This window comes from Mytilus trossulus, chromosome 11 (genome assembly GCF_036588685.1).
Source record: "Mytilus trossulus isolate FHL-02 chromosome 11, PNRI_Mtr1.1.1.hap1, whole genome shotgun sequence".
In the NCBI taxonomy this organism is placed as follows: domain Eukaryota; kingdom Metazoa; phylum Mollusca; class Bivalvia; order Mytilida; family Mytilidae; genus Mytilus; species Mytilus trossulus.
This window is the reverse complement of record NC_086383.1, coordinates 45,255,687-45,280,840: the sequence shown is the minus strand read 5'-3', so window position 1 is coordinate 45,280,840 and position 25,154 is coordinate 45,255,687.

Genomic DNA, 25,154 nt, shown 5'->3' with positions numbered 1-25,154 from the left:
CTGGAGCTGGTATGTCTGTTAACTGATAGAAGTCCGTTGTCATTTATGTATTTTTGTCATTTTATTTATTTTATTTTGTTACATCTTTTGACATCGGACTCGAACTTCTCTTGAACTGAATTTTAATGTGCGTATTGTTATGCGTTTACTTTTCTACATTAACTAGAGGTATAGGGGGAGGATTGAGATCTCATAAACATGTTTAACCCCGCCGCAATTTTGCGCCTGTCCCAAGTCAGGAGCCTCTGGCCTTTGTTAGTCTTGTATAATTTTTAATTTTAGTTTCTTGTGTATAATTCGAACTTAAGTATGACGTCTATTATCACTGTACTAGTATGCATATTTTTAAGGGGCCAGCTGAAGGACACCTACGGGTGCGGGAGTTTATCGTTACATTGAAGACCCATTGGTGGCCTTCGGCTGTTGTCTGCTATATGGTCGGGATGTTGTCGCTTTGACACTTTCCCCATTTCTTTTTTCAATTTAATTATAATTCAGATCTAGTTCACAATACTCAACAAGAGAAGGTAACAAGTCTGAATGCTTGATTGAGTAGATGCTAATATCTATGAAAGATTTTTGCAATTAGTGCAATAAAGATGATTTTAAAATTGTTTCAAAAAAGAAAATGAAAGATTTCTGTGGAGAATATATACTTTTGAAACAAAAGTTATGAATATTGCCACTAGCGCCTTTGGGTATCCAGCACATGAAGATTAAATTCTTTAACGCTAGTTGAAACCCCAAACGATTTGAAAATAAGATCGTTTCTGAAGCAAATTACGAAGCTTTTATGTCTTAGGTTAAATATAAATACTTATAAAGTTAATCAAGTAATATGTAAAATGGGTTTCACACACAATCACTATATAATTGATTGATTTATTGTTAGTTGCTTTAACGTCCAGTTGCAAATAGTTCATGCATGTTTAGAAAGAACTATTTGATTGAGGTCATTAATAGATTTTCGCCATTGAGGTAAAAAATGTGTAAAGCAAAAAGAAGGACGAGGTCCGAGATCGAAATACTTTTTTGGGTCGATATATTCTGTATTGACCTCATAAATAGGCTATAATTGGTATATTATTAATTTTCCGATCATATTTGTACCAAAATAGTCATTTGATTATGTTGGAGTGTTATAGATATCATATTGTCTCCTAAACAATAACAACTTATTAGTTGTTATTCCATTTATTTTTTTGTTATCCGCCGTTTTCTATCAACCTTCGAAAATATGGTTTACCATGTGACTATCTCTAAACGAATAAAAATGATATAGCATAGCAAGCTATAGAAAAATGTAAGAAAAGTCATTAGGGATGAATCATTCAGCTTTTCAATAAAACCATATACTTAGTTATTTACAGCCTTAGCCCATTGGAAAATATATCTTTTTGATTAGTTTAACGTTTACTTATTGTGCATGGAGTAATCGGTTTGTGCATACGATGGTATGAGGTTGAATGTCATTTATATTTATTTTGGTTCAATACCCTTGATTTGTCTTTCCATTTAGGTTAACAGAAATAAACTAAGCTGAAAAGAATTGAAATATCATCAAACTCGTAATATTTTGTACGATTGTTTCACTCTTGAAATGTCCAGGATGTCAGTGACATATTGTTCATCGTTAAGATTGTTACTTGACATTTTAAAAGAAAAAACTCCAGTGAAGTACAGTGACGTTTCGAGAAAAAATCTGATTACTTTAAAAATGTCTTCGATAATGTAGTAATTGGTTTAATTATTAAAAGATAGAAGCTGTGACAACGTGATATAATTCACGGGTACGAGGTTAATTTCTGAACTTATCGTAAAAACCACCTCATACTGGGTATTTACAACATTCCTTGAATATTTGATCTTTTAACCCATCGTTATAATTCAGTTGAAGGGTCAACTCTAATTTATTAAAAACGCACGACGACGATAAAAGAGAAATATAATCAAAATCTTAAAAACGCTTATCCCCCTTTCCCACCCCTCAACACCCACACACACACAGAGCCAAGACACATGGACAGGCACAATAAACTTTGATTTATTCTTGACACCTTTGAATCTCCATTACACTTCACTTTTTACGTGACAATGCGATTAAAAGTACATGGTAGCACAATGAGTCCAACACCTTCCTAACAAAGTTTTTCGAACGGAATATATATGTTCTAAATAATCATGCATAAGTTACAAAGGGAGATATCAAAAGTGATATTGTAATAGCTGAATTGATAAAAAGTTGAAAGGAAATTAGTCAGACAACAAATAAAGATCACCTATATGTATAATGTAGACAAAAGGTCCTGTTGGCGTACTATACGTAACGGTTGTAAATGTATTTATTTTCTAAACTGCATTGTAATAATTGGTACATACCACCCGCTACTATAAACAGTCCAAACGAAATGATTACCAGTTTTTGCAATACAATTCCTAGTCCCATATTTTTTTGACTAACTTTCTACTTCCTTGTTACAGTATACATTTTTATTGATTTGATTATTCAAATTTATTTTATATTTTGACATGATAAGATAACATTTTATACTAACTGTATGATTAACTACATGTCCCATATATACCTGCACTACCAAGGAAGTAAATATTAAGTGACGAAAATCGGATTAATATACATGTATGTTGAATTTTATGAACTGAACACTGTCTTTTAGAAAAAAATGAGTGAGATCGCACGCTCCCTTTTGTGAGACATTGCACTATATGCTAATATATAAACAAATAAGAGAAGTTGTACGACAGCAAATGAGACAAATATCCACCATTTAACATATGACGGTTTCTTTATCATATTTCGACAACATTAGTATCTTCAACAATAAACTCGAAATGTATTGTAAGCTATACAGATTCAAGAGAAGACAACATTGAGAAGAAGGGACAGATAAACTTTTGTTGGGTTAGGTTGAAAATTCAAAATACTTGATTAAAACAGGAACAATCTTTATTTTCACAAACATGTTTTTACAAAAGATATTTATAAATAAGTATGTCAATGAATACTCGAATATTGCAGTATCGACCTGTAGTACTACGTATCCAATACCAAAACAATACTCAATTTAGCATTTCCCTATGAGATGATTCCCTATCTGTAAGTTGGTACGTAACTCAACCGTAAGCGTTGCTTTTGAGGTTCATTCAATTAATGAGATTATCTGATTTTTCATAATAAAATTAATTTAAGAATTGAAATTGCGTATCAGCACAATCAAGATTAACGTTTTATTTGATAAAGATTACACTGTTTCATGAACACTATATTTGTAATTTTATAGAAGATAATTTAGTTCGTGTACACATACCAAACAGTCCTTGTATCAAGAACTGAGTTGCGACAGCCTTTAAAATCTTAATAGAGATTTGTATTTATACGAATTTCTCAAACACGTGTTACCGTAGCTGGTTATTCATGTTTATCTATCATTTTATTAAATTTTCAAATAAAGATCTTTTGAAATCAGTTATTATCATCTAGCAAGATATTGTAAAACTACAGAAGATTTATTCTTGTAAAGATAAGAGAGCTAAGGTTATATTTCAAGTGACCACAGAAGGACACTCTTTTGGTGTTTACATCAACAAAATATTATTTTTTTGGGAAAAAGTTAAAAAAAAAATATACCTTAACGACTGTTTTGCCGATAAAATAAACACTAATTGAAAGAATTGTTGAAAAACCATGAACAGTTGTCATACAATTATACTAAGTTGCACTGTCTCTCTTCTTCCAAAATTAACAATAGTATCTCATAAGTAGATTCTTTTTTCGTACTTTAGTTACTGGTTATATCTCTCATACATGTGTAAGAGGAATTATGTGTGTTTCACTGAATATCATCGTATGTTTTATTGATTAGAATCCATGTATTTGGAGGATATTGACCTGCAACATTGTTTTAATTTGCTGGGCATAAATATTGTATCATAGCAAAAAATAGTGTGCGTACTTGATTATTATTTTAAGGATCTCCTGCAGGAAAATGTTGAATGAACGGTTGCATAATTTGTTAAAATTAACCCTTAAATTAGATAAAGATTTTTTAAATTATTAATGCACTTCCCTAAAGCGAAGCTCTAATTCCTAGCCCGGCTATGGCTACATCTTTTTTTCCTTTTTGGTTTATTGTTCAATATCTTTTTAATAAGCCTTGAATTTTCAAATATATTGGCCTCGTGCATCACTCAAGAGACATTGATTGTCAAAATGCACATCTGGTACAGAAATAATGTGTAAATTATAGCATAACCTTAACCTTAAAAGTGAAGAACAATTACAATTATCTGACTTTTCCTGAGTTAATGGAAATAAGAAGATGCGATAGCATTGCACATGAGACAAATGTCAATCCAAGTCACTATATGTAAAAGTTAACCATTATATGTCAAAATATGTCGTTCAACAAGGACCTTGGCTCACATCGAACAGTAGTTAGCTATAAAGGGCCACAATTATTACCAGTCTAATGAATATAATTCAAACAATAAAACTAATAAGAATATCAAATATAGATTTAAATAATTTAATAGGCTGTTAAAAACATTAAAAGAATTAAGATATATTTTAGATTCATACATGTCATATGAAACTTCAAAATTAAAAAGAATTTAAGAAGTTTTATATACCGAATAACCAAGTTAATATTCAAGGAAAATTGTACGTGAATTTTTTTTTAAAAAATAATCTATTATTGTATCAAAATTGCTTCATGTTTTTAATTGTAGCCAATATTCTGTTATTGCAATTATTGCAATGGAATGGATTATCAATTTGGGAAAGAATCATGTTATAAGTGAAGCTGTTTTATGAAACACTCCAAAGACAACTTATCACCAAAATTATTTGACAACATAAAACAATGCATACAAAACATGCCTTATCCAACATGAAAACATCTTGATCATCTGTCGGATCAGCTGGGAGTATAACTGTCATATATTCTTTTGGTGTTCCATAAGATACTTCAACTGTTGAGTCGTCAATATAATGAATTGCATTTGGCTTGATTGGTAGATTAACACATCTATTAAATGTTCCATCTTGTGCGAAGATAACTGAATTCTTGTTATCTTTGTCAAAAACAATTTTTTCTCTTATTCGATGTTGAGACAGTCTTGTGATTGAGATATTCTTTGTGAGTAACAAATGCTGTCTCCTTTTTCTTTTTTCTGATCCTTGGTCGAATATTATCATTGCTTTTGTTTTCTTTATTTACATTTTGTTTTGAAATAACCTGTGCTTCGTTGAAACTAAAATGTTTAACGGAGAAGGTGTTCCGGTTTTTTGTTGTTGCCACTTTACCAATAGAATCTTTTGATAGAACTTCTAGAATCGACTGGTTTGGCGAAAACTGAAAAATAATATCACGCAACCAGTTTTGTGAAGCCAACAATTCTTTTCGGGCCTTCTGTATAATTGTAATGTTTTTCTTCATAGCAAGAAAATACTGCATATACGATAGTTTGTTTTCATCTATTTCTGGGTCGTCAATACCTTCTAAAACCAACCCAACCTGCTTTATCTTGTTTTGGTCTGTATTTATTTATTCCTCAATATTCTGACAAATTTCTGAAATTTCAATATCTATTTTGGGTTTAAGGTATAAATCAAACTCATCATAGGTGCAGGGATTAAAATTGTGATAGGCAGACGCGAGTTTTGTCTTCAAGAGAATTATCTATGTCGCTTGAATAAACAAAAAGTAAAAAAGGCCAAATTCAGAACGAAGTTGAAGAGCATTGAGGACTCTAATTGTTTAAATGTTTTACTAAACAAAGCTTAAGCAATCTATCGATATACATTTCGAAATTTTTTTAGCCTTGTATTTTTCTTACTTTCCTGCCTCGAATAAAACAGTGTCCAAAAGAAATTGTAAGAAACACTAGTTCTGAACCTACATGTATGCTTATGATTGATATGAAATACGGACAGTTAAACAGAAAATGACCCATGAATCATACAAAAAAACAACAACTTAAAACTCATTTCAAAGGTGATATTTATTTCAGCTATTTAAATTATAAACTTTATCGCGCAAGGACTCTCATATTTGAACAATTCACTAATGACAAAAGGCGAAACCACATTCCTAAATATTTGTATATTGCTATCTTGCCTATAACATATAAAACAAGGTATTAAATAAAACTGGAAATCAACATCAAGTTTAGAAAACCTCCATTGTTTTTACCACCTAATTTCACATGTTTCATGATGTTAGTTAAATAGACCACTTTCGAGTTTATCCGTCACCGGCAAAAACTTGTCAATTATGCACGCCTTTATGACGTCATTTACCAGATAGAGGGGCTCGCCTGTATCCCTGCACTATTTACGTTCATCAAGCGTCTTAGTGATCGTCTTTGTGCAGGATAAACTAGAAATAATGGTTGCTCTGTAGGTACTTACTGACAATTCCCTAATGACAGCAGTGTTGATTGTCAATTTTGAGAATTCAATTTGCCGAATAATTCGTACAATATAGAATTATAGTTTTCCAACCACTCGCTCAACATTGGAAGGAAGTGACGACGCCCCTAAACGCACAAATGACGGTGATAAAGGCGCGTATAATTGAAGAGTTTTTTCCGGTGACGGATGAACTCGAAAGTGGTCTATTATTTTTAATTTGATGTAACTATCTTTTTTTCTTTTTTTTTAGTTGATTTTTTCATATTCAGCCTATTTATTATGATTTTTAAAGACATATTGCGCATTATGATATACCTTACGAAATAAATTGCAAACACTTGATAGTATGACTAAACCTTTTCATGCTATGTAAACATGAAAACTTGGGAACTAAGCTTACTCCATGCATGCATGGATGGAGACAACTAACTATGGCTTAGTCCATGCTGGCAATCAATCAAACTGTCCAGCAATCTCTTACCATTAAGTGGCATGCTATCAAACATGGCTAAATTACTCACCGTTTGCTTCGTAAATCCATGCAATAGTGCTCTCTCTGTTGTTAGAGGAATCACTTCTCAAACAGCCACTATTTGTAATAGGCTTTATGTCCATTCGCAAATTGCAAAAGCAGAAAATATTCTGAAAAACAATATTGCTTTATTCATTTATACAGAATATCTAGTCTACTGTCTCTTTCAAAAGTATGATGTTAATTTCTACATAAGAAAATAAATGGAATAAGTCAGGAATACGACCATTGTTGTCCATTTGTTTGATGTGTTTCATCTTTTGGATTTACCAATTGCTTAGGGACATTTCGTTAAAATTTGTCCTCGGTGTTCGGTATTTTTTGTTAAACTACTTTAATATGTTCTTTTCCATGATTGGACAGTTGTATTACAGATAAATTTAAAGATTTATACTTGATTTGTAGTCCTTCTGGATGCTACAGATTTGTGTCTATCTTTTGGATATTATAAGGTTTTTACAATTTAATGATCATGATGATTCAAAGTTCATTTTCTTAAGGATTTTATTTAACAATTTCTATCTTTATTGTACTTGAAATAATATTGTTCAAAGACTCGGGATTGTGCGGATAAAATATCTATATGTTTACTGTATTAGAATAAGTGTTTCGTGGTCTTCACGACATATCTATACTTACTATAAATCCAAAACGGTTACCGCAAAGTGAATAGCACTCTTGAACTGATTTTGTGGTAGGTTGTTTTGTTGATGCATTTCTTAAATTGAAGCAACCTAATAAAAGTAATTAAATGAAACTTTTTGTTTATTAAATGCATTGTTAATTAAGTGATAATGATTTGACAAATGACTGAAGGGAGTGGCAAAAATGATCGATGAATTTGGTGGATTTCAATACCTAGTAATAAGGTGACAATAATTTGACATATGAATAAAGTGAAAAAAGTGATCGTATAATTAGATGGGTTGCTATGCTTAGTCGCAAACAGTACATAAATTGTGTCTTTATTAGGACCTCAACATATCAATTTGATGTGAATATGAAGCCTGCTTTTTGTTTAATGGACACGCAAAACCTGACGTTCAAATTGCTACTTCACAACAGTCCAGAGGAAGACATGATATTCTGTTTAGACACATTGTTATGAATCTTTGTCAACTTAACTTTAATTTTGCTTGTCGAGTCCTTAGTTTAACATCGGACAATCTGCATTTCCAGCTCTGAATAAATACAGGCAACAGTAGTATACCGCGGTTCAAAGCTCGTAAATCTATGAACAAAAAACAAAATCGGGGTAACAAACTAAAACTGAGGGAAACGCATTAAATATAAGAGGAGAACAACGACACAACTTTAAAATGTAACACACACAGAAACGTACTAAGCATTAGACAATATCCGATGAGAATAACAAATATAACATCAACAAGGACTCAAAATGACAATGCAATTTAATGAATAAAACACATAACTACATGTACATGTGATTCAATCTAGAAATAATTTATTGGAGCTGGAATTTAAACTGATTTTACCACAGGTTGGTGCCTTACGCCAAATGTTTTACAACGAGCGACAGCAAGGGTCAAAATATCAGCATAAAGGGCAAATCCGTAGTAAAATCAGTATTAGTTTAAACCTTCATAAATCATTTCATTCTAATAGGACAAATACGGTAATTTTTTTTAATAGAATCGCTCTAGGTAAAGACAAAGGTTGGCCAAACGCATATATATACACACTATTACATTGACGTATAGAACAGACAAATTAACTAATGATATGCTTTAAAAGAGGAACGAGAGATACCAGAGGGACTGTCAAACTCATAGATTGAAAATAAACTGACAACGACATGGCTAAAAGACAAACAGACAAATAAAAGTACAGAAGATACGACATTGAAACTAATGACTAAGCAACACGAACCCCACCAAAAACTGGGGTGATTTCAGGAGCTCCGGAAGGGTAAGCAGATGTGGTACCTGTCGTGTTGCTTATGTTATTACAAATCCGGTAAATAGTTATTTATATGGATCTTGGCTGTATACCAGCTTTGATTATTTGTAATATCTTCAATTTTTCACTTATTCTTACAACATTTGTATAAACTTCAAGATTATAAAAAACCGGTTTTTTTCTAAAGTGAACATTGATTGGTTAAATATTTCTCAGTGTGTTTGAATTTGTTTGATAGCCTTTTGGTCATGACTGTTTGTCTCTAATATTTAATTAACTGTGCATTTGTGTTCAGATATCGCAGATCAAATTTATTCGTTCTTTGTGTAATCATACGTTTTTTGATTGAGTTAAGTCTGCTAATTGATATTTTATCGTATGTTTTTATATGTTGTGATGTTATGCTATTGTTTCAGAAAAAGGGAGAAGGTTTGGGCCCATTAAAACGTTTAATCCCGCTGCAAATGTTTGCACCTGTCCTAAGTCAGGAATCTGATGTACAGTAGTTGTCGTTTGTTTATGTAATATATACGTGTTTCTCGTTTCTCGTTTTGTTTATATAGATTAGACCGTTGGTTTTCCCGTTTGAATGGTTTTACACTAGTAATTTTGGGGCCCTTTATAGCTTGTTGTTCGGTGTGAGCCAAGGCTCCGTGTTGAAGGCCGTACTTTAACCTATAATGGTTTAATTTTTAAATTGTTATTTGGATGGAGAGTTGTCTCATTGGCACTCACACCACATCTTCCTATATCTATATAGTAGGACACATTCGTAAAAAGGGAAGGGTACAGTTGTTACGGCATGAGGAACATATCCGATGACGGCTGTGAATGGTTATTCCATAACGGTCAACCAACTCGTGATGGCGTCCGTAAAAATTTACAATGGAATAATTTCAACTTCACCATTAGAAACTCTTGGTTTAATAGATTCCTTGTGAGCAGCAATCCTCTATCAAGGAAATCATGAACGTTTCTGTTCCGGTGGTATCACTGGCCCAGTAGTAAGCCCGGGAATATCGTATCAATTGAGAGCTATATACTCCGTAAGCAGGCGCTGCTGGAATGTTGCTTCATTGAAATGAAAAGTTCGCAATTGGGTAGCTGATACTTTGTTTTTAAACGACCCTCATTTTCAACTTCTAGATTATGTCAAGATATGAGGCAGACTTTAAAGTATCTGTAGTGTTCTTTATTTCTAGTTCGATTGGATAGATTCGTTCAATATAGCCACCAAATTTTGTATTATTTAGTGATCGATGAGAGAACATCATCTATATAGCGGAACATAAAGACAAAAGATATTGCTAAATTCTAATCTTTCCCCCTAAATAGTTCCTGTATGAGGTCAGCGTTTAACTTTTTACTATAGCGTATTTATATCGTTTTGAATGAATTGAAATGATAATTTTACTTACTAGTATGTGTAAAAAAAAATCATAATCATTTTTTTTCGTCTCCTTTCACAAATATTAATTCCTTTATAAGCCTGGTACCTTTGATATCTATTTAGACCACTAGGTCGATGCCACTACTGATGAACGTTTCTTTTGTCTCCGAGGGTATCACCAGCCCAACAGTCAGCACTAATCAGTGTTGATATGAATTTGAATTATATGGTAAATTTATTTATAAATTTACTGTTTTCAAAAGTATAAATTATTAGGAATACGGAGGATTTTCTTACCCCATACATAGCTTACCTTAGTCGTATTTTGCACAACCTTTTGGAATTTTGGGTCCTCAATGTTTATCAAATTTGTAGTTGTTTTGGCTTTCTAACTATTATGATCTGATGTGAAATAATGAGTCATATTTAGACGAAACGTGCGCCAGGCGAATCAAATCATAAGCCTTGTACCCTTGATAACTATTCCGTTTCTCAATCGTACATATTACTGAAAAATACTGATATTCTTACGTCACCGTTCAATGACGTCGGGTAGGTCATTCATAAAAAAAAGTCTAGGACAAATCTTCAGTAAGACAATAAACATAATAAAATCCTTTAAAGATTATAATATTCAGTACCTTTTTGTTCAATATTCAGCAACCACTATCAACATTAACAAGTCGGTCAAAACATATAACATAAACATTAAATAGAAAAAACAACTTTGTTTGAACACTCTCAAATGACAACTAAAATTTAGACTGGAAAGGGGGAATGTGTCAAAGAGACAATAACCCGACTTAAGACCAGAAAACAGCCGAAGGCTTCCAATGAATCTTCAATACAGCGAGAAAATCCCGCACCCGGAGTCGTGCTTCAGCTGGCACATAACAAAAATAGATACTATATAAAATTGAGAACAACCACAGAACAAACAACAGCAGAGGGTCACCAACAGGTCTTCAAAGCAGCGAGAAATTCCGGAGTTCATTAATAACATTCATTTTGAATGGACTGCTAAAATTCGTTTCAAATACTGCCTTAATAGTGAAATACACAAACTGGAAGACTTGTCAAAACATATATTAGTATAATGTTTCCATATTTACAGTAAAAACTGTACACACCATTTTTATGTGGTATTGTTTTATAACGTATTTGTATATTACATAGCTATGAAAGTATTTTAATACATTATCAATTCATGTTATTAGTAGCACCTACCTATCTTTCCTAACCATGGTGACAATATCTGATGGGTTCCAATCCATATTTTGTTTCTGTTTGTCTTGTCTTTGCAATTACCAAATTCTTCTTCAGTTGACAGCTTTCCTCCTTTTTTAATGCAGTCTTCACGTGCTTTGATCCAATTTACACTATTATGTACGATTTCAATGTCTAAAATTCCAAATTCCTCTAATTTAAACGTGGATGATTCTTTTTTTCAAATATATAACACAAGTGCACATTGAATATAACGTACCAACCACATGAAATTGTATAGCGTTCTACCTGAGTGTATGTACCGGATGATATTCTAAATTAATTATTAGCAAACCTCATACATGTATTTGTTAATTCGTCGTTTTGTTTCAAATTTCTAACCTACAACACCTTTTTATGTAATAATGAAGTTTAATATTCCTGATCTTGTTTGTTCGTGAAAAGTTTGCGTTAACTCAATGTTTATTATATTTTCTTTTCAAAATAGACAAGCGTTTATTTGGAAATCTACGTATTAATCATAAATAGAAGGAATGGAACAGTACTGATATGGAACACGATGTTGACGTTATTACTGAGAACGTAGAAAGATCGTTGTAAGAACATGCTATAATCGCAGTCGAAGCGTGGTAAGATCGTGTTGCAATCGGATAACTCGTAATATGGTCGTAGTGAGAACGTGATGAGCATAGTAGGATCATGATAATCGTAGAAAAAGCGCGGTGAGAACGTGGTATTATCGTAGCAGGATCGTTGTAGAAGCGTAATCAGGACGTAGTATCATCGTGAAAACAACAAAAGTAAAATGTTCATGCCGCTCATACCGCGACCTCACCACGATCTGAATTTATTTTTTATGGCGGGGTGCGATCGTGGTATAGTGGGACTGGGGCTTAAATCAACAGCCAGAATGAGTGCAATAGCGACTTACTTTTATGAAAGTCGTTGTGAAAATCCTTTCATTCTAAATTGTACGAGTTGTAATTTGTAAATGGTTGATCATGACAATATTGTATCTAGTGATAAGGAGCATTCGGTAATTGTCATTATATATACTAGACAGGAGAACTGATCCGACATAAATATTTTATTTTCACTTTTGAAACAGTTATATTTTTTCTATAATGATCAGTAAAGTAATAATAAGATCTGTCAAACTCTGTGTGAAGCATTGAAACAATAACAACTGGCCATGATGTATGAAGGAGAGAACTTTCAATTTATATTCTCGAACGCATATTATAAAATGTAGTTAACAAAGCACACAACTTTCAGTATTCACCTCAAAAGCTTACAAAACCTTTGAAAAGACTTATTAAGAAGGGATATACAAGTAGTAACAATACTGTTGTCAGGTAACTAAAGATTGCATTGCTTTAATATAGATTCACTTCTAGGGTCTTTGCATCGGATCTAAACACATTTATTTAAAAAAAAAGAACAGTTGTTGGCATGACATGGGTTATGTTCTTCTCATATATATTTTATGAAAGTATGATACTAAACCCCTAACGAATGGGATTGTGCCTGATATTCATATGATGAAAATATAAACTTGCAATCAGTTTGATTAAGGTCTGGAGCTGGTATGTCTGTTAACTGTTAGTCCGTTGTCATTTATGTATTTTTGTCATTTTCTTTTTTCTTCTTTTGTTACATCTACTGACATCGTACTTGAACTTCTCTTAAACTGTATTTTAATGTGCGTTTTGTTATGCGTTTACTTTTCTACATTAACTAGAGGTATAGGGGAAGGATTGAGATCTCATAAACATGTTTAACCCCGCCGCAATTTTGCGCCTGTCCCAAGTCAGGAGCCTCTGGCCTTTGTTAGTCTTGTATAATTTTTAATTCTAGTTTCTTGTGTATAATTATAACTGTAGTATGACGACCATTATCACTGTACTAGTATGCATATTTTAAGGGGCCAGCTGAAGGACCTCTACAGATACGGCAGTTTCTTGCTACATTGAAGACCCGTTGGTGGCCTTCGGCTGTTATTTTCACTATGGTCGGGTTGTTGTCGCTTTGACACATCCTCCATTTCCTTTCTCAATTTTATTATAATTCAGATCTAGTTCACAATGCTCCACAAGAGAAGGTAACAAGTCTGAATGCTTGATTGAGTAGATGCTATTATCTTATGAAAGATTTCTGTGGAGAATATATACTTTTGAAATAAAAGTTGTAAATATTGCACTAGCGCCTTTGTGTATTCAGCACAGGAAGATTAAATTCTTTAACGCTAATTGAAACTCAAAACGATTTGAAAATAGGATTGTTTCTGAAGCAAATAACGAAGCTTTTATGTTTTAGGTTAAATATAAATACTTATAAAGTTAATCAAGTAATATGTAAAGTGGGTTTCACAAACAATCACTATTCAATTGATTGATTTATTGTTGTTTGCTTTAACGTCCAGTGGCAAATAGTTCATGCAAGTTCAGGACGAACTATTTGATTGAGGTCAATAATATATTTTCGCCATTAAGGTTAAAAATGTGTAAAGCAAAAAGGAGACGCGGTTTGATAGCGAAAGAATTTTATTGACTAAGGACGAGAACCGAGGTCGAATACTTTTTGGGTCGATATATCCTGTATTGACCTCATAAATAGGCTGTATTTGGTATATTATTAATTTTCCTATCATATTTGTATCAAAATAGTCATTTGATTAGGTTGGAGTTTATAAATATCATATTGTCTCCAAAACAATAACAACATATTAGTTGTTATTTCATTTACTTTTTTGTTATCCGCCGTTTTCTATCTACCTTCGAAAATATGGTTTAACATGTGACTATCTCTTAACGAATTAAAGTGATATAGCATAGCAAGCTATAAAAAAAAATGTAAGAAAAGGCATTAGAGATAAATTATTCAGCTTTTCCATAACACCATATACTTAGTTATTTACAGTCTTTACCCATTGGAAAATATATCTTTTTGATTATAGTTTAACGTTTACTTATTGTGCATGGAGTAATCGGTTTGTGCATGCGATGGTATGCGGTTTAATGTCATTTAGCTTTATTTTGGTTCAATACCCTTGTTTTGGCTTTTCATTTAGGATGACAGAAATAAACTTAGCTGAAAAGAATTGAAATATAATCAAACTCGTAATATTTTGTACGATTGTTTCACTCTTGAAATGTCCAGGATATCAGTGACATTGTTCATCGTTAAGATCGTTACTTGACATTTTAAAAGAAACAATTCCAGTGGAGTACAGTGACGTTCAGAGATAAAATCTGATTACTTTAAAAATGTCTCCGATAATGTAGTGGTTGGTTTAATTATTAAAAGACAGAAGCTGTGACAACGTGATATAATTCACGGGTACGAGGTTAATTTCTGAACTTATCGTATAAACCACCTCATACTAGGTATTAACAACATTCCTTGAATATAACTTTGATCTTTTAACCCATCATTATAATTCAGTTGAAGAGAAATATAATCAAAATCTTAAAAAGGCTAATCCTACTTTCCAATCCCTCAACACCCCCACATACACACAGAGCCAAGACACATGGACAGACACAATAAACTTTGATTTATTCTTGACACCTTTGAATCTCCATTACACTACACTTTTTACGTGACTATGCGATTAAAAGTACATGGTAGCACAATGAGTCGAACTTCTCCCTACCAAAGTTTTTCGAACGAAATATATATATTCTAAATAATCATGCATAAGTTACAAAGGGAGATATCAAAAGTGATATTTTAATAGCTGAATTGATTAAAAGTTGAAAGGAAATTAGCCAGACAACAAAGAAAGATCACCTATGTGTATTATGTAGACAAAATGTCCTGTTGGCGTACTATATGTTGTAAATGTATTTATTTTCTAAAATGCATAGTAATTAATTGGTACATACCAGCCGCTACTATAACCAGTCCAAACGAAATGATTACCAGTTTTTTCAATACAATTCCGAGTACCATATTTTGACTAACTTTCTACTTCCTTGTTACAGTATAAATTTTTATTGATTTGATTATTCAAATTTTTTTATATTTTGACATGATAAGATAACATTTTATACTAACTGTATGATTAACTACATTCCTCATATAGACCTGCACTACCAAGGAAGTAAATATTAAGTGACGAAAATCTGATTAATATACATGTATGTTGAATTTTATGAACTGCACACTGTCAGTTAGAAAAAAATGAGTGAGATTGCACGCTCCCTTTTGTGAGACATTGCACTATATTCTAATTTATAAAGAAACAAGAGATGTTGTATGACAGCAAATGACACAAATATCCACCATTTACCATATGACGATTACTTTAACATATTTCGACAACATTAGTTTTTCCAACAATAAACTTGAAATACAGTGTAAGCTATACAGATTCACGAGAAAACAACATTGAGAAGAAGGGACAGATAAACTTTTCTTGGGTTAGGTTGAAAATTCAAAATACTTGATTAAAACACGAACAATCTTTATTTTCACAAACATGTATCTTAATGTTTTTGCAAAAGATAAATTTAAATAAGTAATGGATGTCAATGAATACTCGAATATTGCAGTAACGACCTGTAGTACTACGTATAAAATACCAAAACTGAGTTGCGACGGCCTTTAAAATCTTAATATAGATTTGCATTTATACGAATTTCTCAAACACGTGTTACCGTAGTTGGTTATTCATGTTTATCTATCATTTTATTTATTTTGATTTCTCAAATATAGGTCTTTCGAAATCAGTTATTATCATTTAGCAAGATATTTTAAAATCTACAGAAGATTTATTCTTGTAAAGATAAGAGAGCTAAGGTTTCATTTCTAGTGACCAAAGAAGGACACTCATTTGGTGTTTACATCAACAAAAGATTTAATTTTTTAAAAAGTAAAATGAAAAATATACCTTAACGACTGTTTTGACGATAAAATAAACACCATTTGAAAGAATTGTTGAAAAACCATGAACAGTTGTCATACAATTATACTAAGTTGCACTGTCTCTCTTTTTTCAAAATTAACAATAGTATCTCATTTTTATTAGATTCTTTTTTCGTACTTTAGTTACTGGTTATATCTCATACATGTGTAAGACACATTTTTCGAGTTTCACTAAATATCAAGGTATGTTTTATGGATCATAATCAAAGTATTTGGAGGATTTTGACCTGCAGCATTGTTTAATGTTGTCGGGCATAAATTTCGTACCATAGAAAATGATATTGTGTGTACTCGATAAAGATTTTCAGGAACTGCTGCATGTAAATGTTGAACGAACGGTGATAATTTAGAATTTTACCCCTTAATAAGATTTAGTATGTTTTTAAATTGGGGACTGTATTAACCTCATACAAAGCTCTGATTTCTTGCCTGGCTATGACTACATCCGTTTTTCCTTTTTGGTTTATGGTTCTATTTCTTTTAAATAAGCCCTGAATGTTCAAATATTTTGGCCGCGCGCATCACTGCAGAGACATTGATTGTCAAAATGCACATCTGGTACAGAAAATGGTGTATGTTATAACATAGTTAACCTTGAGCTTAAATGTAAAGCACAATTGTTATTATCTGACTTTTTTGGAATTAGTTTTAAAACAGATATAAGAAGATGTGGTTTGATTGCACATTAGACAACTGTCAATCCAAGTCACAAAATGTCATGACAAGAGTTGCACCTCGGAACAATTAACTTACTATTCCACCTTACCCAGTCAATTAGTATACAATGTTACCTATGACTTAATACAATCGTCTTAAATGTCCAAGACGTAACAAATAAGGTAAGAAATTTTAATCGAATAACTAATACTGACTTAAAGCTGACAGGCAACATTTAAAAAAACCCATTAACTTGGTGTTAATTTTCGAAAACCATACTTTTTTTTTTTTTTTGACAAGTTCACCTTTCACTCAAAACTGACTTGTGTCTGTTGATGAATGTTGTTATATAGATCATACCGTTGTTTTTTCCCGTTTGAATGGTTTAACACTTGTAATTTTTGGGACCATTTATAGCTTGCTTTTGGATGTGAGCCAAAGCTACGTGTTGAAGGCCGATACTTGACCTTTAATGAAAATGTCTCATTTACACTCATGCCACACTCTCCTATATCTATGAAAATGATATCCGTACAGAAATATACCTTTAAAATGCAAAAAGGAATACCCTAGTAACTAAAACGATGAAAATATGATTCTCGTAGAGCAAAATTGCTTTATGTTTTTTATTGTAACTAATACACTGTTATTGCAATGGAATTGATTATCAATTATGGCAAAAATCATGTTAAAAGTGAAGCTTTTTTATGAAACATCCCAAAAATTATCGCCAAAATTACTGGACAACACAACAAAAGGCATACAAAACATGCAATGTCACAAATGAAAACAGACTAATTATCTATCGGATCAGCTGGGAGTTTTACTGTAATATGTTTTCTTGGTGTTTCATAAGATACTTCAACTGTTAGGTCGTCAATATAATGAAATGCGTTAAGCTTGATTGGTAGATAAAGACATCTAATGAATTGTCCATCTGGTGCGAAGATAACTAAATTCTTGTTATCTTTGTCCAAAACATTGTTTCTCCTATTCGATGTTGAGACAGTCTTTTGATTGAGATATTCTTTGTGAGTAACACATGCTGTCTCCTTTTTCTTTTTTTTCTGATCCTTGGTCGAATATTATCATTGCCTTTGTTTTCTTTATTTACATTTTGTTTTGAAATAACCTGTGCTTTGTTGGAACTAATATGTTTAATGGAGAAGGAGTCCCGGTTTTTTGTTGTTGACACTTTCCCAATAGACTCTTTTGATAGAACTTCTAGAATCGACTGGTTTGGCGAAAATTGAAAAACAATATCACTCAACCAGTTGTGTGAAGCCAACAATTCCAACTCTTTGTGGGCCTCCTGTATAACTCTAATATTTTTCTTCATAGCAAGAAAATACTGCATATACGATTGTTTATTTTCGTCTATTTTTGTATCGTCAATACCTTCTAAAACCAATCCCATCTGCTTTATCTTGGGTTGGTCTGTAACTATTTCTTCTTTTATATTCTGACAAATTTCTGAAACTTCAATATCTATTTTGTCCAATGATTGGTTTATCTATCTTAGTAAATCATTCTGTTCTTCGTTAAGAACACAAACAATCTGACTAAAACTATTTTCAAATCTCTTAAAATCTTGTCTGAAATTCTAAATTTCGTCATTTAGTCCGTCTGCTTCAGCGAAATGTTTGACATTTCATAAATCTTTCTCTGAAAGAATATCTACCCACCGATTATGATGTGAAGAAACACACCTTTCACAACACGGAATGTCATGTTTAGTGCAATAAGCTTGTACGCCTGTGATGAAAACACAAAGGACTGTTACCTTCCAGAGTTTGTTCGTTGGAGCTGTAACAGAAAATAATATGCAATTTTTTTCATGTGTGTATCACATTTATTAAATGCAAGTGAAATAAGCGACCGGTTCGTATATTTTGTTTTTCATTCAAGTTTCAATTTCCTACAGGCAAGCGGCAATCGGAATAGAAAAATTAAGAAAAGAAAGGTAATATAAAAAAAGTATTTAAATGATTAAGGTTGTTAAAACAACGAACATATATTTTACGATGCAGATGATCGTAAATGTTTACTGTTTTCTGTTTAACATCATAAAACTCTTAACATGGAACGTCATCCTATCTGTTTGAAAAAAATATTATCCATCAGAACTACTGACACGCTAGACATCTATTGAAGCATTATTGATTCATCTTTGAAAAATCGTAATAGACATTTTCGAAGAGCTTTTAATACGATCCGCGTAAAAAACTGGAGGGACTCCGAAAGTGAAAGACGATCCTGCTTTAAATGTGGCTTCCGTTGTCTTAGATATAGGAAGATGTGGTGTGAGTGCCAATGAGACAACTCTCCATCCAAATAACAATTTATAAATTAAACCATTATAGGTTAAAGTACGGCCTTCAACACGGAGCCTTGGCTCACACCGAACAACAAGCTATAAAGGGCCCCAAAATTACTAGTGTAAAACCATTCAAACGGGAAAACCAACGGTCTAATCTATATAAACAAAACGAGAAACGAGAAACACGTATATATTACATAAACAAACGACAACTACTGTACATCAGATTCCTGACTTAGGACAGGTGCAAACATTTGCAGCGGGATTAAACGTTTTAATGGGCCCAAACCTTCTCCCTTTTTCTGAAACAATAGCATAACATCACAACATATAAAAACATACGATAAAATATCAATTAGCAGACTTAACTCAATCAAAAAACGTATGATTACACAAAGAACGAATAAATTTGATCTGCGATATCTGAATACAAATGCACAGTTAATTAAATATTAGAGACAAACAGTCATGACCAAAAGGCTATCAAACAAATTCAAACACACTGAGAAATCTTGCTCATATTAGTACATATCCAGTAATAAGTTTAATTCGGCTGGTCACTTTCGGAAAAAAGAATGACCTAAGTGTGAATTGTGATAACAACAGATAGAACTTATTCGTCATCTTTTTGAAACAGATACGCCATGATAGTGAACCAGCTCATTCCTGTTAAATTTTCGAAAGGACGGTTTTATCTTTACTACTTCAAGCTTCTTAGTCAGCAACAACCATCTTTAAAGGAAATCATGATAGAAAATGCATGCAATATAATATCAACAGGGAGATATGTTATCGATATGCAGGTGCTGCTGGAATGTTGCTATATAGAAATTGAAAGCTCACTATTGGGAAGCTGAAAGTCATAAAGTTTTATTCTTAACCGACTCTTATACATAATTTTCGGCTGGAAGCCAAGATATGTATCTATCCTATCATCTATTTTGGGTTAAATGGATTCAACATAGTACGCAAGTTGTGAATTGTGTAGTCAAAGCACATCGTAATCATCTATATAAATGACTATACCAGAATCTTTTCATTATTCATAAGAATCTCATGTATGAAGTGAGCATCAAAAGAATAAAAGATCAAACCCACAGGAAGAGTACTAAAATTAGTTACTATGATATTGAGTTGTTATGCCTCATGCTCCAAAAGGAACAAATGTGTTGTCAATAAAATATACAACAATTGAAAATGTCGGTTCCAGGGCATTTTTTCAAAGTACACTTTTCCTGTACCTAAGACAAGTGACTTGTATCTATGTAGGCCATTATTTTGTAAAAATAAATCATTATTTGGTGTTGTAAGCTGCATTCAAATCAAGTGTGCTATTTCTTGGCGGTCAATCTTAATTGATTGGACAACAGTTTATGTAATTTACACAGAAAAAACGTTAATGTTATTGGTTTATCTGCATTCATATTTTTTATATTCTAATTTGTATCAACAAAGGTCCTCAATCTTAAACATTCTGAAAAGTATCTTGCTTTTCTTTGTCGCTTTCCATAGTTAATAATAATAATCGGTTCATTCGGATTCATTCATGTATTGAGGTTGACGAATGGTCAGGCCTTCGGGTGACACACTTCTATCCTTTTCATCTTTTCAAAGGTTTACCAGTCAATAATTTTAGATAAAAGTCGTAGTGGTTTCAAAAAGGATGTGTAACAGTGGTTTCCAAATATAAGTGGTTCAGAGAGTGTAGTTTTCAAAAGTGTAATGAATTATTAAAGCTTCGTGCGAATTTTACGAATGTTCAATTGTTTTTGTATAAATGACAGAAGGTCATAACTAGACAACATGGGGAGAAAGTGACAAAAAGTAAGTGCATATGCTTCTACATCAAATCGAATAGGTGAACATGAAACACTAAATAGAAAACCTTTATCATCAAGTTTGACATTGCAACTATATTGTGTCACAGTTTCAAACTTCTGAATACATGCAAGTCTTCCTTTCGTCTACGTAGAGATGTTGCACGATACAAATTGTTAGTCCAGAGTTTATTTTCCAATGATTCTCACTTATAAAATATTAAATGTCCCGACTGGCAGAAATGCTGATAGCCATTTGCATTGCTGTTAATGCCTGATCTATTGCCCCATATACGTTTATTTTACTTTTCTACACTATAAACAAGTATTGCCGATTTCAAATTAAAAGACGAATTGAAAGAGATGGTATTACTTTGTTTCGTTAAAATGAATTGCGAACGTATATACAAGTATCTTGTATTGGGGAGGCATATATTCTTCTTTCTAAAGAATCACTCCAATTCAAACAAAATATTCTGAAACTGACATTCCAATGGACTTAATTGTGTCCCTCTTCTTGCCGACTTGTACCTTTATCATTATGATGATGACTTCATATAGAAACTTCTTAGGAAGAAATATAAGACCTAAGCAATATCCTTAATTTTACGTTCCGCTAAATAGACGATGCTCTCTCATGACGGGTGCCCCATGTCCAGTAGGATCCGCCTAGCCTTCCTGAGCGCACGAAATCAACCCAAGATTTTTTTTCGGGGGATCGTGTTGCTAAGTCTTTAGTCCTCTTTGTTGTGTCTTAGTGTCTGTACTTTTATTTTTTTGCATGTCCTTTTATTCTAAGAGTAATTTCATTAGGCTGTGTATGGCGAACATGATTATTTAGCAGATAAACTGATATCCAGTAACATCCTAGTTTACTAGTATTGACCGCCCAAATAAATATTCAAATTTAAAAACAATAAAATGGTCCTGATTGAAAAAAAATAAAAAAAGGAAAAAGTTACTTAAAAAATAAATACTTATATTTGAAATGAATTACCTTAATTTAAACCATTGTGGTGACGTCAACCTATTCATTTACCGTGGATTCTTTTTCTAGAATCAACGCTTCCTAAATCTGTCGCTGAAATGGACTCACCAAATTATATTCAATTGTGTTCTTTGTGTGTCTAATTTCATTAAGTTTGAATTGGCCAATTTACTGATTTCTGTTCACTAATGGAATTATTTTAAAAACTTACCTTAATTTTTGTAATTTCTATATGCCTGCACTGGGCATCGAACCCATCCATGAATTTGCTTAAGTTTCATTAACATCAACATATCGACGAAACCTCTCGGCTACCAATTGGTTACGATTTATTTGTCTAACTTATATATATAAATGAATATTTGATATACATCGGTACAACGGACACAAATGGATTGTACCTTTATATATACAATAATAGGCACTCGTAGTATATGAGTTGGTAGCCGCGAGGTTTCATGGTTATACTTAATGAGTTAGAACTAGGCGGTAAAGGTTCGAATCCTGGTATATTTCTTGTTTTTTAAGGTATTGTGGATATTTTGTTTAATAAAAGCGAGTTTCTTCGTTTATAATCGGATCATTGTTAGCTATTCCACATGTTTGAAATGAAAATGTTTTCATTCTAAGTGTTCATTTTTGTTTTATAAACCACTATTATTAGTATGATTTCATCTGTTTATTCGCAAATTCCTATGCTAGAAAATCGTGATATGCCTAGAATAAGACTTCTTGTTAGAAATTTCAGACACATGCTTTAAAATATATGCTATATATATGTTTTTTTTGTCAAGTTGTTGTCCCCGGCTTTGACATATTCCCCATTTTCATTCTCAATCTTATTTTAATAGAAAAAAGATAGAATATGTCTAATTTTGTCAAAAATGTTCAGATAGATATAGAAAGATGTGGTGTAACATGCCTGATAAATGAAAATCTTAAAGGGCAGATGTGGTGTGTTCAACATGTATTTGTATTGTTTTAATCATTTTTTTTTTTAAATTGTTATATATAATTTAATGTTATGCATCGTTTGTCACGATAACATGGTTATTTAAACTCACTTACAATACCATCTAATTAAGAATAGGCTTTAATTTTGAATAGATATTATCACAATAGTTTAAGTTATAGATACAATGGATAAGCGTTGATTCATGAAAAAAAACCATTCGCCCTGCGGGCTCATGGTTTCTTTTTCAAGAATCAACGCTTATCCATTGTATCTATATCACTTCATGTTCCGATTGACACTGTAATTCAAACCAAGAGATGTATTATCTATTACGTGATACATGTGGTATGGGGACCAGTTATTTAGTCTACAAAGTGACGATCAATATTTATCTGCACTGCATTTCGGGGTTGACATGAATATCAATTTTATGGGCATATCTATAATTTACTATGGTAATACATAAAACTATTTTGAGTCTTATGTAGACGAAACGCGCAGCTGGCGTATTGAATTATATGCCTGATACCTTTGATAATTATAAACACCCTGAGATCGATGCCACTGCTGGTGGACGTTTCGTTCCCGAGGGTATGACCAGCCTAGTAGTCAGCATTTCGGTGTTGACATGGATATCAAGGTTGTGGTCATTGCTATACCGATTGCAAAAGTTTGAATTATTCGGAAAAAAAATAAGGATTTTCTTAACCCAGCGTGGATATCATTGGCCGTATTTGGCACAATATTGTGCAATTTTGGATTTTCAATGCTCCTCAACTTTGTACTTGTTTTGACTATTTTGATTTGAGCGTTACTGGTACGTTTTATGTAGACGAAACGAGACTCCGACGAATCAAATTATAACCCTGGTACCTTTGATAATTAGTGTATACTGAAAGAAAAATGCATTTTAATCTTAGTTCTGATAAGTTAATAGCTCGAATAAATTGGTTAGAACTTAAGAAAAAGATTTGAATTGATTTGGATGTTTGGTTTTGTACATGTTGTATTATTTTAAATAGTACTACAAAAATTGAACTACATGAGGAAAAGTTTACCTTTTTCGATTTCGGTCTTTTTTGCAAAATTTTTTGGATCTATAACAATCAATGCATCTTCTTGTTTTCAAACTTCGACGCAGTCCTTCTTGATAGATATGCTTTACCTGATGTTGGAAATTATATATACACCTTTATTGCGACCAACATTAAACATAACTCTTTCTATGTAATTCACTTATATTTTGTAAATAAAACAGATGAAATAGCTTTTTTTTCATCAATATAATCAGTTCCCCATCTCCGACTCAAATGGAAATAAGAAGAGGTCGGCAAGGATAAGTTCACGATTTGTTTCAAAGGTTAAGGTCAATAATAGGAACTCACTTCTATATATATCATACAAGGAGAATCACCAGCGGGTTATTTTTAATCCTAGCTATGACGCCTCAGAATCTAATGCACTGAAAACTAGGGAGAGATGTTTGAGAAAACAGAGCACTGAAAAGTCTATTTCTGCTTGCTTGAAATAGATAATGTTTCGGTTCTTTCTGTGTGCTACATTATTTGGTGCTAACGATACTAAAACACATTTTTTTTTACATATATTTTACTTATCTTGATAAATTTTCTCTGCTTTAAAACCACCAGAAACAAAGAAAGAAAGAAATGACAGAAAAAGAGAAGTAAAGTATGAACAAAGGAAAACAAAAAAAGAATGTAAAATAAGGAATATTGGAGGCTTCAGTTTCAAAGTGTATTGAATATGTTGAAAACTAAATTTCAAAATCAAAATCTCGAACGATAATTCTAATCGATCGTATGATTGTTAAGTGATAAGCTTTATAAGTGATCTCATGTCAGTTGATATTAAGAAGGGAATCGAATAAACCATATGGGTTATAAAAATACACGATAAAAATCATTTTCCATCTTCTTAATATTTCTTTATATTGACAAAATTCCAGTTAATGATTTTCAAAGTCTA